Source organism: Manis pentadactyla, chromosome 2, assembly GCF_030020395.1.
Source record: "Manis pentadactyla isolate mManPen7 chromosome 2, mManPen7.hap1, whole genome shotgun sequence".
Taxonomy (NCBI): domain Eukaryota; kingdom Metazoa; phylum Chordata; class Mammalia; order Pholidota; family Manidae; genus Manis; species Manis pentadactyla.
The window spans coordinates 119449588-119466039 of NC_080020.1; the positions used below are offsets into that span (position 1 = coordinate 119449588).

Below are 16452 nucleotides of genomic sequence, written 5' to 3' on the forward strand. Positions count from 1 at the left end.
CTATGAAAGAATAGCTTAAGACACCTGGTGGCTGTCCTAGCCATGCAGTGGCCTGGGTGACAGAAGAGGCAGAGTGGTCTGCAGCGGCAGGCTGAGTGTCCAGGTGCAGCGGGAGCCGCTGCGTAGGCACCGCGAGCACCCGCCCCCCTCAGGCTCATTGGTGACTGCAGGCTGAGTGGCAGTGAGCTGGGAGCAGGAGCGGCCCACTCAGCAAAACTCCTCTTTGGCCCCGGCCTTTTCAGCAGTGGCCTGCTCTTCCTTTTCAGTCTCTCATGGAGATCAGGCATGACCTGGGAGGTGCAGAACTTCCTGGGCCAGCAGCCACCACATCAGACCCACTGAGTCCCTTGTTGCATAGACACAGTGTCCACACGTCACAGAGGAACGTCACAGTTACACAGAGCATGATGGTTAACATGAGGTGCCTCTGTGAGAGGCTGGTGGCCAGCTCTGGAATCAGTAACCACCGGAAGTCCTGGCTCCCAGAAAGCTGCCTGGGTCTGGTTAGTGAAGGTTTCAGAGAGAAGCAGCCAGCAGTGGGAGCGGCAAAGCTCACACTCCAGGATTCCTGGACGATGCAACCCTGACGTCAGCTAAGTTTGCAGTGGCAGCAATATATGAGCTGCCAGCAAAAGTTTCTTCCAGGTTCTCTTTTGATTTATGATGTACATGCTGTCACTTTTCCTTTTGTAGATGTACTGTTCTATTTGTAAGCCAAAGTTGGTGCCACCTAAGAGGGTCCCTACTGCAGGGAATTTGAGGACATCCCTCACCTTCATTTGCAGGATATCAAAGCCTCCAGATATTGTGAAAATTTCCCCTTCAGTTATGACAGGACCCCGGTACACACTGTATGGATCCTTTCTGAGTAGCACAACAGGACCTCCATACATTTAGGTAAAAATTGGAACAAGCAGGTGAGTGGCTTCAACACTGAGGATTTATTCATTTTTGAAAATTTTGTTGGAGGTATTTTAGTTGATTTGATATGGAAATCTATATACTGTATTTTGGTTGCCATTGTCCTAAAAATCTACCATATTTGCCAGCTCCACACTAACATAGTACCAAATATTGTGGGATGAACTGTGGCCCCGCCAAAAATATATTGAAGTCCTAATACTGGTACCGGTGAAAGTAACCTTACTGGGAAATAGGGTCTCTACAGAGTTAAGCAAGTTAAAGTGAGGATCATAATTTTATTAGAGGAGATCTACAGCCAATGGCTGGTGTCTATATAAGGGGTGAAAGCCACAGAGAGATAGACACATGGGAAAGGGCCATATGACAAGAAGGATGGGGACTGGAGTGCAGCAGCTGAAAGTCGAGCAACACCAAGGATTTGCCAGCCACCATCAGAAGATAGGAAGAAGCAAGAGAGGGCTCTTCTCAAGAGTTCTGGAAGGAGCGTGGCCCTTCTGACATCTCAGTTTTATGCTTCAAGCCTCCAAAGCTGTGAGAAAATTAATTTCTATTGCTTTAAGACACACACTTGCAGTACTTTGTTACAGCAGCCCTATGATACTAACACAGGTACTATATGCAATACCTTTGTCAGTGGTATTCCAATTGGACAAACATTTCTTTGACATGTTCTTGTATGTACAGGCATCTGCCATACTTAGTGATTGGTGATTAACGGTTTTAGTTCTGTGACCAGACACACACAATTATGAGCTTTATAACAGCAACAGAAAGTACTGCCTGAAGGAACTGTATTGGCTCTCATGAGATGCAATTAGAAACTGGTCTCAGACAAGGCTAGAATGGGAGGATACCAAATTTCTGTTCAAATATAGTGGACTGCAAGCAGTTTACTTCATGGTCATCTTTCTTAACCCATAGCAAATGCTCTGAACGACAAAAGAATAGTAGAAAATCCTTTCTTTAACACAATGGAAAAAAACATAATTACAAAATACAAATGGAATTATACTATCCCAAACTGTGAAATAGTAACCTAAATGAGAGGGCACAATATCTATTTCACAAACTTTCTCAGTCCCCAAGTATTTATGTTTTCCATAAAATTGTCTTATCTTGTATAATCTCTACAAATTAGAACTCAGATATCAAAAGTTATAGGAAGGCTGTGGGTATAGTGGAATTATATCTCAGTGGGACCCAGATATTGCAAGAGAAAAGAAGATAGCTGAAAAATAAGAACATGGTAACAAACCATTTGTACCTTTCCTATCATGGCCTGGTAGTTGCTTCACTGAAAGCTGAATAGAGAAAGATGAATAGACTGAATGTTAGTTTTTCCACAAAATTCATATTAAAATCTAGTTTCCAGTGTGATGGTATTGGGAGGTGATGTGGTCATTAAGGCAGAACCCTTGTGAATGAACAGTGCTCTTATAAAAGAAGCTCCAGAGAAATCCCTCCACCCTCTTCTTTTCCACCTTGTAAGGACACAGTGAAAAAATGTCTGTCTATGAACCAGAAAGTGGACCTTCCTCAGACACCAGATCTGTGGGCTCCTTCATCTTGAATTTCCCAACCTCTGGAATTGTGAGAAATATGTTTCTGCTATTTATGTCACTCAGTCTATGGAATTTTATTATAAAAGCCTGAACAGATTAAGATAGAAATAGAGCCAATCCATGACTTTATGAGTTGAGAGGTACACTGCATACTGTCTATGGGCTTTCAAAACTACACTTTCCTTTCCATATTTTCTTATATACCTCTGGGCTGAAACCTGCAAACCACATTTTTTAGGCACTCTTTTTAGTTGGAGTTCTCTTAGTTTATGTCAATAAGAGGTACTTGATAGAATTTTCAAGAAAAAGAATATTATGTTGTTGCCTTTTGTCAGCTTCTCTCTGTACCTCACACTGTGACAGTAACAGTGTTAAAGGGGAAAAAGAAGGTAGAAGGCCCCTGGTCTTTTTGACATGGAACTTCTGCCCTAAGACAGAGGCATGAAGGGGTTGGGAGCCAAGAAGGGCAAGCCAGCTCTGCAAATATACTTAAATTCATTGAATTGTATGCTAAATTGGGTGAATTTTATAGTTACCTATATTTCATAAACTTATTTTTTTGTTAAAGTGTTTTCAAGCAGCCGTGGATGTCAGTAGCTCAAGAGTAGTTTGCAGCAATGGGAGATTGGGCTCCTGGTTTTTATTTCACAGCAAAATACTTTTATGATCATAGCAGACACAGCGAGAGAGCTTGTACTTCACCAAGTCAGCAGCTCTTGGGCCAAAACGGTCACATGAGTTGTAGCCTAAAGGCAGTAATGGTTTTTTGATCTATGAAGAACAACCTTCCTTTTTCTTTAACATCTTTGATCATCCCATTACTCTTGTAACCAATGATCAGCTTTATTTTCTCCATACTTAAATACTGAATTGCTTCCATTTACTGGATTAGACATTGGCTGAATCAAGCAAGGGATGTCATTGTGTGATGAATCACATCAACCAAACATACGCTGAATACCAAGGAATACCTTTGTCAACCAAATAATTTGTTGAGAAAGAATCTGGAAACATCTTCAAATCTAATTTCCAGATAGCCCCAGTTACCATGGTTGCCAAAATCTCTGACAAGCAGCAAAATAATGGCAAGCTAGGCCATAATTATAAAGAAAATGATACGGTTTCTAGGTATAAAATATGTTTCTTTAAAACAGTAGGAGGGCATTTCTGATGATAGGATGGTCACAGAAAAACAAAGGAAAAATGAAGAAAATGGGTTAGCATTTTCTCTTAGAATTTATAGATACCAACTTCATAAATAAATAAGAGATATCTGAACAATGAGAAGCAAGTGTTCCAAGCGATTCTACATGTGCCCAAAGCATATGGAATTGAGCTGAAAAATGTCATACTATGACAAAAAAATAGAGTGCAGAAAATAAATGTCTACTATAGGTAGAAAAAGATATGTATAAGTAGTTATGAGAGTGATTATCAGAGAGAAAAGGGAGAGGGAAGGAGGGAAGAAGAAAGAGAAATGAGAACGTAAATATTATCATGGAAAGAATGATAGACTTAAAATAAATTTAACATGTATCATTGGTATTTTTAACAAGACCTAAGCAAATAAAACATTTAAAATGTAGAAAGTCAAAAGTATAATTTTTTAAGTTTTCTGAAACAAAGACATGTTGAATGTGCAGAATGAAGGGGCTCATAGATTTCCAAGAAATAATGATACCTGACATTCATAGCTGTCATTTCAAATCAAAGACTGTTCTGCTAAAGATGTTAAGCTTCAGTACAAAGAATCCTAGGAGCAGGCAAGGGAAAAAAGTCATGCTTCCTACTAGTGGGAAATATTCAACTTCTTCACAGTAATGTTTAATGTAAGAAGACAGTTTGATCAGTATCTAAAGTACACCAACAGAAAGAAAATGTGATGCAAGAATTTTATAATCAGCCAAGTTATCCTTTGATTATAAAGAAAACTTTTGAAAAATAATGAAGTATGCACAAAGCTCTGCCATTTATGAATAACAAGGTCTGAATCTTGTGGTAGGAAAGGCTAGATGGTGATAAAATAAGAAAAAGGAAGAATGGAGCTGTTATCAACTGATAAGATAATGACAACTAAGGGATTTTTTAACTGATAGAAGTAGACACCCATTCCCACCTCGCCTCCACTCCTGCCCAAATATGTTAAGATTAATTTTAATTTAATGAATGTCACAAATGTAAGTGAGGTGGCCACAATGATTAGAGTGAATGTAGCAGGAATAATTAGTTTCCTTTGATTTCCAGAGTCCCTAACTTTGGCTCTGTCCCTGTTTAACAAGTCTGATCAATCTGCAAAGCTCAATTCTTTCTACGTCTACAGGTTTTTCAGACTTAAGTCATCCAATATCATTCAGAAAAAGCTTTAAACAGCATCTGTCTCCTTCCTGTGAAATATTTATAGACAACTTGCATTTTGGTTTTCCAGTCAAACCCACCAAAATCTCATCCATACTCTCTTTTAGGACACAATGGTGGAAATGGAAATCCTATATATCCCCAGCCCGTATCCACCATTGTCTCTATATATACACAGATAGAAAGAGATAGATCTCTATCGTTAATTTCACACTGAGTCTACTAACAAAACTATTTTCTTGAAAGATATTACTTACATTATTTCATTTGTTTCCCCCATACTACTAATAGTTGACATCATGATTCCCATCTAAAGACATAGAAACTTGAAATCAATTTGTTCTAAGTTACACAGAAATTCAATTTTGTAGGTGGTATTAGAAGCAAGTTTCTTTGTATTTGCCCACCACCCCTTCCTGTAGTGGCCTATTACACCTACTAGCAACTGCATATGATAGATTATCTTACAATTCCTGAGAATAAGTTCCAAGTGTTAAAAATGTGGCTTCTACAGATCCCTACCTTCATATCTTTAATGACAGAAATCACAGGTCATATTTATGAGGATCACAACTTTTGAAGTAAAATACTAGCTTTTTATTTCTAAAGTCATAGTTATATGGTGCCCCACATAAAAGAGCACATTTAAATATCAATGTTTCATGGTCCAATATCATATGAAGTATGATAACTTGGAAAAACTACCTTTTGAAAATTTAGATGCCTCAATAGGAAAGAGAATAGTAAAGTACTATTTCAGTAGACCGTGATGAATATCTGATTATCTAGCCCAGGGTCTCACAGCTTTCATGGTGTTCACCAAGGTAAACATGCACAGAGTTCACCTATTTTACCCATTCATTAATCACCAGGGGAAAAAATAGTGGCATGATGGCAATAAAGTGCTAAAATACAAGTAATTGTGTTGTGGGAGGTGAGATTTATTCTTCTGCATTTACTGCTGTGATATTGATTATTCACATTTAAAAACTATCAATTTAAATATTTATTTGAATGCATAATCTTTGAAAGGATTTTAAATGAACCACACATATTTTCTAAGGACTTGGAAAAAGTATAGTCCAAGTACAATATTTTATAGCTACATACTATAAATTAACCAAATAGTTATAATAGGAAGTAAGATAAATAAGAGTAATTTATTAACAACAAAAACAGCATTAAAATTGATGGGATCAACTCAAGATACCACTTTCAATTACATGAAAATAAAAAAAATTCCTACTAAAAAAGGATGTATATATTTACATATATGGAAATTTGTAAAGGAGACAATAATTTATGTCAATTATCAATATCTTCTAGGACTGAAATGAATACATTATTAGTTTCCTAGAAAGACAATATCTTGGTGTTCATAAAAATGAGTCTATCAGTTTGCACTTGATTTTAATGTATAAAACACTTAAAAAAGGGCATTGATTTCTGGAAAAAATCACATTCCAAGAAATATAACCTCTTACCCTTCAGTTTGCCGACAAGCTCGCTTAGAGACTTACTGGCATCTACAGCAGCGGTATTCCAGCCCAAGAAAGCATGAGACAGAGCAAGAGACCCAAAACACTCCTTAAAGAAAGAAGTGAGAGGACATGTGTTTCTTTGTTGGTGACCTATTGGTGTGAGTTAGGTAGTCACTGAAGAAATAAGCATTTGCAAATCTAATCAATTATTAAAAGAATGCCTACCTGATAGATATGTACTATTCTGAATACAGAATCTGAAGATAGTAAGCACTGAATGTATGTTTATTAAATTAAGGAATGTACTTCCATATATGAGCTTATCTGTGGTTAGGTTCTGAATATATCATATTAGTGATACATAAATGTAACTATTTAAATAACTAATAACTTTCAAAAATACTATGAAATTCCTAACATATACACTGCCATGTTATTTAAACTCAGAGATAATAATTTATCTAACATATATTTGTGTATTTGGCTTTATTTTATGGTATGTTAATGAAACTGCTCTAATGTTTCCTCTTTATTACTGTTTTCAAGGCAGTATAATTCAATTGGTAAGAAAGAAGGTATAAAGAATAAAAAAATCAACAACAATCTGAAGGAAACTGGAAAATACATTTATTAGCTAATCAGTAACTAATTTTTATTCAAGAACCTAAATATGGCATTTAACATAGTACATCCAAAGAAATTGTTGTTATAGTAAAAATTGTTTTCCACATTTCAATTTGTATTTCACATCTCTCATAATTTAGTTTCATGATAATCCTATTTTTCATTCTAATGCTGAATGGTTTTCACTTTTATAATCCTATTTTTGCTTTTACAAATGGAGTTACCAATCTAAATACAAATTATTATAAAAACATAAAAAATCAGATTATTAAAATGGTATATTTTTCTGATAGATTATTTCAAATCATCTCATTTTAGTTCTATTTAAGTAGTATATGTACAACAAATAAAAGTACAAATGTATAGAAATTATGCATGCAATGCATTTATTCAATAATGACCCCGTTTTGTGGATTTTCATGTTATTTTTCCTTCCTCTTTTTAATGAAATATAAACTATTAAATTTTTATAAAATAAGTAAAATGCTCTGTACAATATACATTTATATTGGAGGAGCATTAGTAAAATCTACCTAGATTCTAGAACACAAGTAAAACTTTGGTGTTTCCTATTAAAAGGAAGTCATATTGGAATTTTGTTTTTTTCCTTTTCCTAAAAAATTCTTTTAGAAAGCATAGAATTGTAAAAAGAATGCGTCATCAAGAAGTTGGAAATTTTGTGATAAGGATTAATAGACAAATAGGAAAGGCAGCAGTCAAATCCTCAAGGGTAGAGTAAGTGGGAGCCCATTGATTAGATAAGGAAGATTATGATTTGTGCTCAGTCAGGAGGAACAGAGAGTGAAGAAGCATGGATGAAAAGGGCAGAGTTTATTTAAGACTTTTTTTATAAGACAGCTGCACAAGTCACCTAACTAGTATGCTTTCCACCAACCTATTGATGCCCTAAGAGTGGAAGTATTAGGCATTTTCCCCAAAGTAAAACCTTAGAATGCTTACCCTTAAAATAGCACTGTCAAATAAATATTTTAGAGGTGATGTCAATGTTCTATTACTTATTCTGTCCAATATGGTAACCACTGATGGCTAACTATAGCTAACACGCCTATGGGTTTATGTTTTTAATTTTATTTCAGTGTACATTTTAATATCACTTAGTTTTGATCAGTTTTAAGCACTTTACATTTAAATTTGGGCTTCTAGGAAGATGAGTAGGTGTACTTTTCCATATTCATCTCAGTAATACAACAAAAACTCTGGATGTTATATATAAAACAAACACAAAAAGACTGAAAGAGAAAGAGAAAAAGGCATATCAACTAAGAAACAACATAGTGGTGAATTTACTGGCTTTGAATTTTGCTTCATATTCTCAGACTTGGAGCTAAAAAAACCTGGAAACCTAGAATAGCCAACATGCCTGGACAATAAATGCCCTGAAAAAACCCTGCTGTCTTGGGTCAACAGACCAAGAAAGAGCAGCCGAGCAAGATAGAAAGTTTTTAAATAATACTCCACATGAGTACAGCCCATGGTAAATAGAAGTATTTACCAATCAGCTGAGAGAACATATATTAATTATATATCTATAAAAGCCCAAATATAAAGTTTAGGACTCAGAAAGGTTACATGCTAATTTCATAGTTTAGGAAGATCTTTCATTTTGGACTTAATGGAAGAAAAAAACTAATATTTAAATTAAGTAAAATAAAGCTATAATAAAAGATTAAAAAGAGAGAGAGAGAAAACCCAACAGAACACGTAATGAAATTTCAGTGCAGACCATTATAATTACTTTTGACAAGAAAAAGGTAGTAGATCACAACAATTAGCATGATTTAAAACTGAAAAATATTGAGAATAAAAGCAGTACATGCAATTTTCAAAATGGTCAATATAAATTCCAGAAACTGAGCATGGAAATATTTTCCAAACAGGATTCAAAACAATTTTTACTAATTGAGAAAATCCATTTAGGTTAATTCTCCCTCAGGTTGTATTTGTATTGTGATTTTGAATAACTAGAGTCATAAAGCTAATTGATATTTCATTACTCAATATGTTTGCAATCATAATAACGCAAATAATGTTTACTGGCTTGCAATTTTAAGTCAATTTTCAGGCCAAAGAAAGAAGATATTATGCTAGAGGATGGAATAAAAATCTAATAGCTGTGAAATGTGCAAGTGTAACTAATACAAAACAGATTGTAGAGAAAACTTGGTACAGAACAAAGGGCATTAATAAGTCATATAAAATAACTATGATAGAAAAATGCTTAGATTTTTTTTATATTAAAGAAAACTGATAGAAAAACAAAACAATAAAACAACTGTCAAACAGAGATGAAAGAGTGGACTTGAGTTAAATGTTTATATTTTATATTAGGAGGATAAATGTATCTGCTATTAATAAATTCAGAAAAAAACTTATTATTTTTGGATGGGAAATAGTCAAAATACAAACAATTTTAAAGAAGTCCTCTGAAAAGTAGAGCTAAAAGTTAATGAGTAGTTTGAGACTTAGTTATCACTATGAGACACTTTTTAATGTGATTTTTAAAGTGTATATTAAATTAATAAAAATAAATATTTTAAACATATAACCCTATTTACTTATAGGTGATAGTGATATATGATATAAGGATGCTTATTATTTAATTAATATTAAAGCATTTCAAATGGAACCAAACTGGAATCATGCATATGTTTTATTTTAACATTGTTTATGTGCAAAAATATATTGTTATGCCTTGCTTTGTACTGCTGAGTTTGAAATATCACCCATTCAAGGCTCTTTGTTTTTTCTTAGTTACTTGGCTAGCAGCTGCTTCTATTTGAAATCATATATCCTGTAAATTACAAGTAAATAAATAATTGGCCTTCAGTTAGACTAAATTTCCACTGAGTGGATTGTTGTACCTTGATCATGCCTTTATAGTTCAAATGGCCTCACATAAACTCAAATGTGCTCTTAATTTAATTAATAGCATTTTTTGGTTAGGAAAATTTTGTTTTGTATAAAAAAGGATTTCATTAATATAGCTACAATAAAAAGTATGAATTACCTTTAATTGGGAATTCTACATTTAAGAGTAAGACATAATTTTAGCATATAAGATAATAATATTCATTAAAAATATTTAAAATTAAGAATCAAATTCATGCATATACAGTCAATTGATCTTTGACAAGGGTGCCCATAATATATAATGGGAAGATAGACTCTTCAACAGATGGTATTGGGAAAATGATAGTCATATGCAAAATAATGAGATTGGAGCCTTACATCACACCATTTACAAAAATCAACTCAAAATAGATTAAAGACTGAACATAAGACCTGAAACTGTAAAACTTCCAGAAGAAAATAGGAGAAAAGCTTCATTATATTAGTCTTGGCAATGATATTTTTTTTAATATAACGCCAAAAGCACAGGCAATAGAAGCAAAAATAAAAACTGAGACTATCAAACTATGAAGCAACTGCATAGCTAAGGAGACAATCAACAGAGTAAAAGGCAACCATTGAAATGGGAGAAAATATTTGCAAACCCTTATCTGATAAGTGAATAATCTCAAAAATATATATAATTTATAATTCCAAAAAAGCTGACAAAACTAATGACTAATTTAAAAATGGCCTAAGGGCCTTAATAGACATTTCTCCAAAAAAGACGTACAAAGGGCCAACAGATATATAAAAAATTCTGTGTCACTAACAATTAGGGAAATGTAAATCAAAACCATAATGAGATACCACCTGACATCTGTCTGGATGTCTAGTAGTTGAAAAAAAAGAAAAGACAATTGTTGTTGAAAATGTGGAGAAATTGGAACCCTAGAACACTGTTGATGTGAATACAAAATAGTGTAGCCATTCTGGAGTAAACAGTATGGAGATTCCATTAGGAAATTCAAACTAGGACTACCATATAATCCACCATTCCCACTCTGGTTATTAATCCAAAGTAACTGAAATCAGAATGTTAAAGAGATATTCCCTCTCCCCTGTTCGTTACAGTGTTATTCCCAATAGGCAAACTATGGAAACAATCTCTGTAAATGTCCACTGACAGATGAAGTGATAAAGAAAATGTATACACACACAATGGATTATTATTAACATAGGTGAATATCATTGAGGATATTATTGTGAGTGATATAAGTCAGATACAGAAAGATAAATACTGCATGAATCTACTTACACGAAGCATCCAAAACAGTCAATTCGCATAATCAAAAAGTGGAATGGTAGTTGCCAGGCGCTGGGGGAAAGAGGAAACAGGGAGTTACTAATCAACAGTTATTTAGTTTCATTCAAGCAAGATCAAAAAGCTCTAAAGTTCTGTTATACAATATTATATCTATGTTCAACAATGATGTATTGCACAGTTAAATTTTACTAACAGGAGAGCATTCATGTTAAATGTTCTTATCATAATAAAATATAATTATTTTTTTAAAGAATGGTATTAAAATACCAATATTTTGTTAAAAATGATGTTCATTGCTATTGGATTGTATTGCTTCTAGAGTTTTTCACTGGAGAAAGCTAGGAAATATAATTTTAAAAAGAAAAAAATAATGAATCTACCTTGATATTTTATCTTAGATTGAAAATTACAGAGTTGTGCTATTATTTTTTTAATTGCATATTTTATCCCTTTAGCTATTACAAAAAATTTTTGGATAGTAAGAACAGTGGTACATGAATTGTGTCAATTATCTTACTATATATTTACAATACTTCAAGTTAATATAAAATAATTTTATTGGTAAGTATGACTGAATGTGCTCTAAGATTTATTGCTTTTTTGTGTTCTTTAAATTATAAACACTGAGAGAGTGCTATCAAACTGCTGTGTTCTACTTTAGTTAATTAGTTTTTCTGCATAGTTAAGTCTCTTATGCAATAAACATCTATTTCAGTGTCCAATATCAACCTAAAAAATTGACAGAAGACAATAATTAAGCCAAAGTGCTTATTTGGGATCAAAGAATTGCAATTTAGGGTACAAATATTTGGGCAGTAATGCAGATAATGTCCCTCTACGGAGTAAAAGTCATGGATGTTAAAAGACAAAAAGGGAAGGCTTGTATATGCTGTTTACATCTAATTACGATTGGTGTTGGTGACAGAAAACTAATCTTTACTAAAGATAATTTGTTACTAAGATTATAGCTAAGCATGTGTGTTATGGTTGCAAATTGTAGGTATTCCTACAGAGTCCTTGGACTATTTGCGGTTTGGCCCGATTCAATAGTCTGTGGTTCCACCTTCAAGGACCTGCGTAAGACCTACCTTCATAATGGCCTCCAAGCTCCTTTTAAAAAACCTTTGAGATAAGTTATTCCATTTTATTTCACCTTTCTCACCTACAATATTTAAAGTCAGCTTTCTATTGTCTTTTTAATTATATAAAGAATCTACAAGATTCTGGAGCCAAGACTACCTAACAAGTACGATTTTATGAACTCTCATTTTCATGGCTGCTTCTCAACTACCCACTCCCTGCCCATATAACAATTTTATTAGTTTTTTCTTCTCTCCTTCCATTATTTTTCGTTGCAAATATAAGTAGATGCACCTAAACTTACGACAAAAAGAAACAGAGTGAGAGTGATGTTCAAAGAAAGGAAGGAAGGGAGATAGAAAGGAAAGTAGTTTCCCTTCCAATTCTTACATAAAAGGTAAGATATTATATCCAGTTTTCTTCAATGTGATTTTATAACCTAACAATTTGTACTACAAAATATTCAATATGTAACTCATTAAATAGAAATCTTCTCAACTGCTTTTTATAGGAACATAGTATTCCATTATGTAGCTATATTGCAGTTTATTCAACTGTTGAATTTTGAGGTTGGATTTTTGGGTTTGGGGGTTGATTTCAATTTGCAGCCAGTAACCAATAACGTTACACTGATGAACATTTGACGCACATTTTGAATTAATGTTAGTGTATCTTTGGGTCTTTGGGTCACATTCCTGTCCCAAAGAAGAATTGCTACATCAAAGGGTAAATGCATATGCGATTTTGTTAGATGTTGCAAAATTCCCTTCCATAGATGTCCTATTTTACTGTCTGAGAAACAAAATGTAAGACTGTTTCCTCCGTAACTTCATCAGCAGATTGTTATCAAACTTTTCATATTTTTTTAATCTTGTAAGTGAATAGTGATTGTAGTTTTAGTTTGTATTTTCTTATTATTAAGCTTATTATACAATAAAAATATATTTTGCAGCAAACATTGTTCCATCTAAAATATGAGAACTGTATTATTTGAATCAGTCACCCAAGAAAGTATCCTGTGTTAATGACATAAGTAGCTATTTAATTACAATCAATTAGGTTAATCTTAAATTATCTATCCATTTTACCTACTATTATAGTTTAAAAAGATAGCTACAATAAAGAAAGGAAAGAAGGAAGGAAGGGAGGGAGGGAGAGAGGGAAGAAGGAAGGAAAGAAGGGAAGTTAGCTCTAAATTAAGACAATAAAGTATATGAATAAATGGGAAAGAGGTTTAAACAATGTGATTACCTTTGTTTCCTTGAAATCTGTGTCATAGTTTGAAGTTTGTGTCATAGTTTACTGTGTAAAAAACCAATAAATTTATGTATTTTGCCCATATTCACAATTCTCACATACTTTGCTCAGAAAAATACATCAGTGAAATAAGCCAGGTAGAGAAAGACAAGTACCAAATGATTTCACTCATATGTGGAGTATAAGAACAAAGGAAAACTGAAGGAACTAAACAGCAGCAAGCAAAATCACAGAACCCAAGAATGGACTAATAGTTACCAAAGGGAAAGGGACTGGGGAGGATGGGTGGGAAGGGAGGGACAAGGGCGGGGAAAAAGAAAGGGGGCATTACGATTAGCATGTATAGTGCGTGGGGGACACGGGGATGGCTGCGCAACACAGAGAAGACAAGTAGTGATTTTACAGCATCTTACTATGTTGATGGACAGTGACTGTGAACGGGATGTGGGGGGGACTTGGTGAAGGGGGGAGCCTAGTAATCATAATGTTCTTCATGTAATTGTAGATTAATGATACAAAAAAAAAAGTTCTACCAGGTTTCAGCAATAACCAAACATGCATAGCCTCAGAAATAGACTCATGTATCTTGCTAATTCATATTTTGTCTGTCTTATGCTGGGTAGGATTAATATTTGATCCTCTAATTTTTTATTGCATTTAATACAGCACCAGAAGGGATACTACACAGGGAACTAATATGAGGTGAAGTCTGTGTTAGCTATTTGATCAAATATGTTTCATGCAAACTCCCTAGGAACACCAAAACAATTAGACCTGAAATTCAATCTGAGCTAACATTCATATTCAAAGATTCGATTTCAGGTAAGTTCAGAGACCAAGTATTATACTTTGATTTGCTTTGACGTGGCCATCTGCCCAAATCAAAAAGCTACTAAAACAGTTTGGCAGGCAGCTTAAAGAATCAAAATACTTTGTACAGGTCAAGTTCACAGGCATCCCCGCTTTGCCTGGAAAGCACAAAAAGTAATGTTTAGAGCATGTGGTGCTTTATCAAGTTGCCATCCCAAGGTGTCTATAACTTCTTAATTGTTGAAAATTTAGGAAATTTTGTATTAAGTTAAATTAAATTAAAAAGTCATTTAACAAAACATTATAAATATTTGTCATATTCAAATATGAGTGCCCAACATATTGGAAAATGGCATAAAAATCTAACAAAATATTATAGAAAATGGCATGATATAACAATCCTGATATACACACAACTGATATTCAGACACATTTAAAATGATCCTTTTAATTAAAAAAGAACTTCAAAGATACAATAGTTTTATTTGTACATTTTATAAATATTTATGTGCTTCTCAATAATCTAGTTTTTAATTGTTTTATAGAGAATGCAATGCCACAAAGACCTACATTTAATTCTTTCCCTTTTTGCTTTGCAGTAGTTTTCAGGACCCTTTGGTTACAATTATCATGAGCTGTTAAGGACAGAATACACTCATAGTTGAGTTGGGGACATTGAAATGAAAATTTCATTGTTCTGCCCACCAGAATGTGTTTATTTTGAGCATATATAATTTTCTCTTGTATTTTTAAGCTTACAAATGTTCTATTTTTCTCCTGAAAAACATAGCCAAAGACAGTCAGTGGATCATTTTCTGTAAAAGAAAGAGAATATATAAAAAATAAAATGTAAAAACAAAATAATACAATGCTAAAAGGTCTAGTGAATTCAGTATTAGAAATTAGTAACTCAAACATAATCCACTAAAATCTGCCAAAGGTATATTGTTCATCCCTCACTCTAGAAAAAAAAAGATGTATTTTAAAATTAAAACTATATTGCATATGCATATTTTTTAATTGAATAAATGATTAAAAAGGCTTTTTTTATTAAGTATCTATTCAACTCACCAAAGGCATCGCACAGGCAGATTAAGATGTAGCACATTTTTTAAACTGCTAGACTATTTTTCTGGAGCAGTTTTGGTCATCAGAAAAATTAAGTGGAAAGTACAGACTTCTTAATTACCCTGTGTGTTAGCTACAGCATATTTTGTCTGGATTATAAAAATCACTGACTCAATAAACTACCATTTTCATCTTTCCTCAGTTAACACTGTAAAAGCAATCTTTTTAAAATAAAAATCTTACCACCTGTCATATCTGTGTTGTAAACTACAGTTGAAATATTGAGAAACATACCAATCCATTAGTAAACATCCCTGATGTTACCATATCAGTAAAGATTTCATTGTGGATGTGATTCTCAGACTTCAGCCTGGAATCACCCAGAGAAACTGTTCAGTCCTGGATGCTGATGCTGATTCAGGCTCTGAATCAGTGGGTCTGGGCAGGTCTTGTGAGTCTGCAGTGATAACAAGTTCCAAGTGATGTGAATATTTCTGTCCCAAAGCAAAATTGTGACAACTAGTGCCATATATTTCTGAATGAAAAATCTGCTGTCTTGCCTTTTTAAGTGATTTAGTTTTCTATTGCTGCATTTAAAAAAATCCTGGTATTTAAAGACTTAATAAAATTATGATTCATTTATTTCCCAAATCCGAATTCCTCTGTCTCTTCTGAAATGAGACATTTTCTTCTCTATTTCCTCAGCCAGTGTATTTCTATCAGCTTTGTGTCTTCAGTACCTTTTTTTTCTTGTCCATTCTTCTTCTTCCATTCCTGTGCCCTTTCTTTTGTAAGCATGTATCATTCTGTCATTAAATATTCTATTGCTATTTCTGAAGAAAGAGAGAGCACGATTGTTAGAATCATCATTTTGAACAAACATCTTTATTATTTTTAAAATACCTAAATCTATAAATGGCAGCATATAAAAAGAAAAAAATATGATGCATCACTAGGAAATCATATTTAGGGACAAGTTTTTAAAGAAAATTGACCAAGAGGAGCAATCATAGGGAAAATTTAGATTTGCCTTGCCATGGAAATCAAGAGAAGAGAGAAAGAAGGAATAGTAAGAAGATATGAATGGGAAAAGCGTTGAGTTGCTTGGGGTCTT

The 16452-nt window shown here is 33.6% G+C and overlaps 1 pseudogene; it reads left to right on the plus strand.

Moving 5' to 3' along the window:
• The first annotated feature begins 272 nt into the window (after nt 1–272).
• Nucleotides 273–16452, plus strand: part of LOC118923465 (casein kinase II subunit beta-like) — a 30842-nt pseudogene continuing 14662 nt past the window's right edge.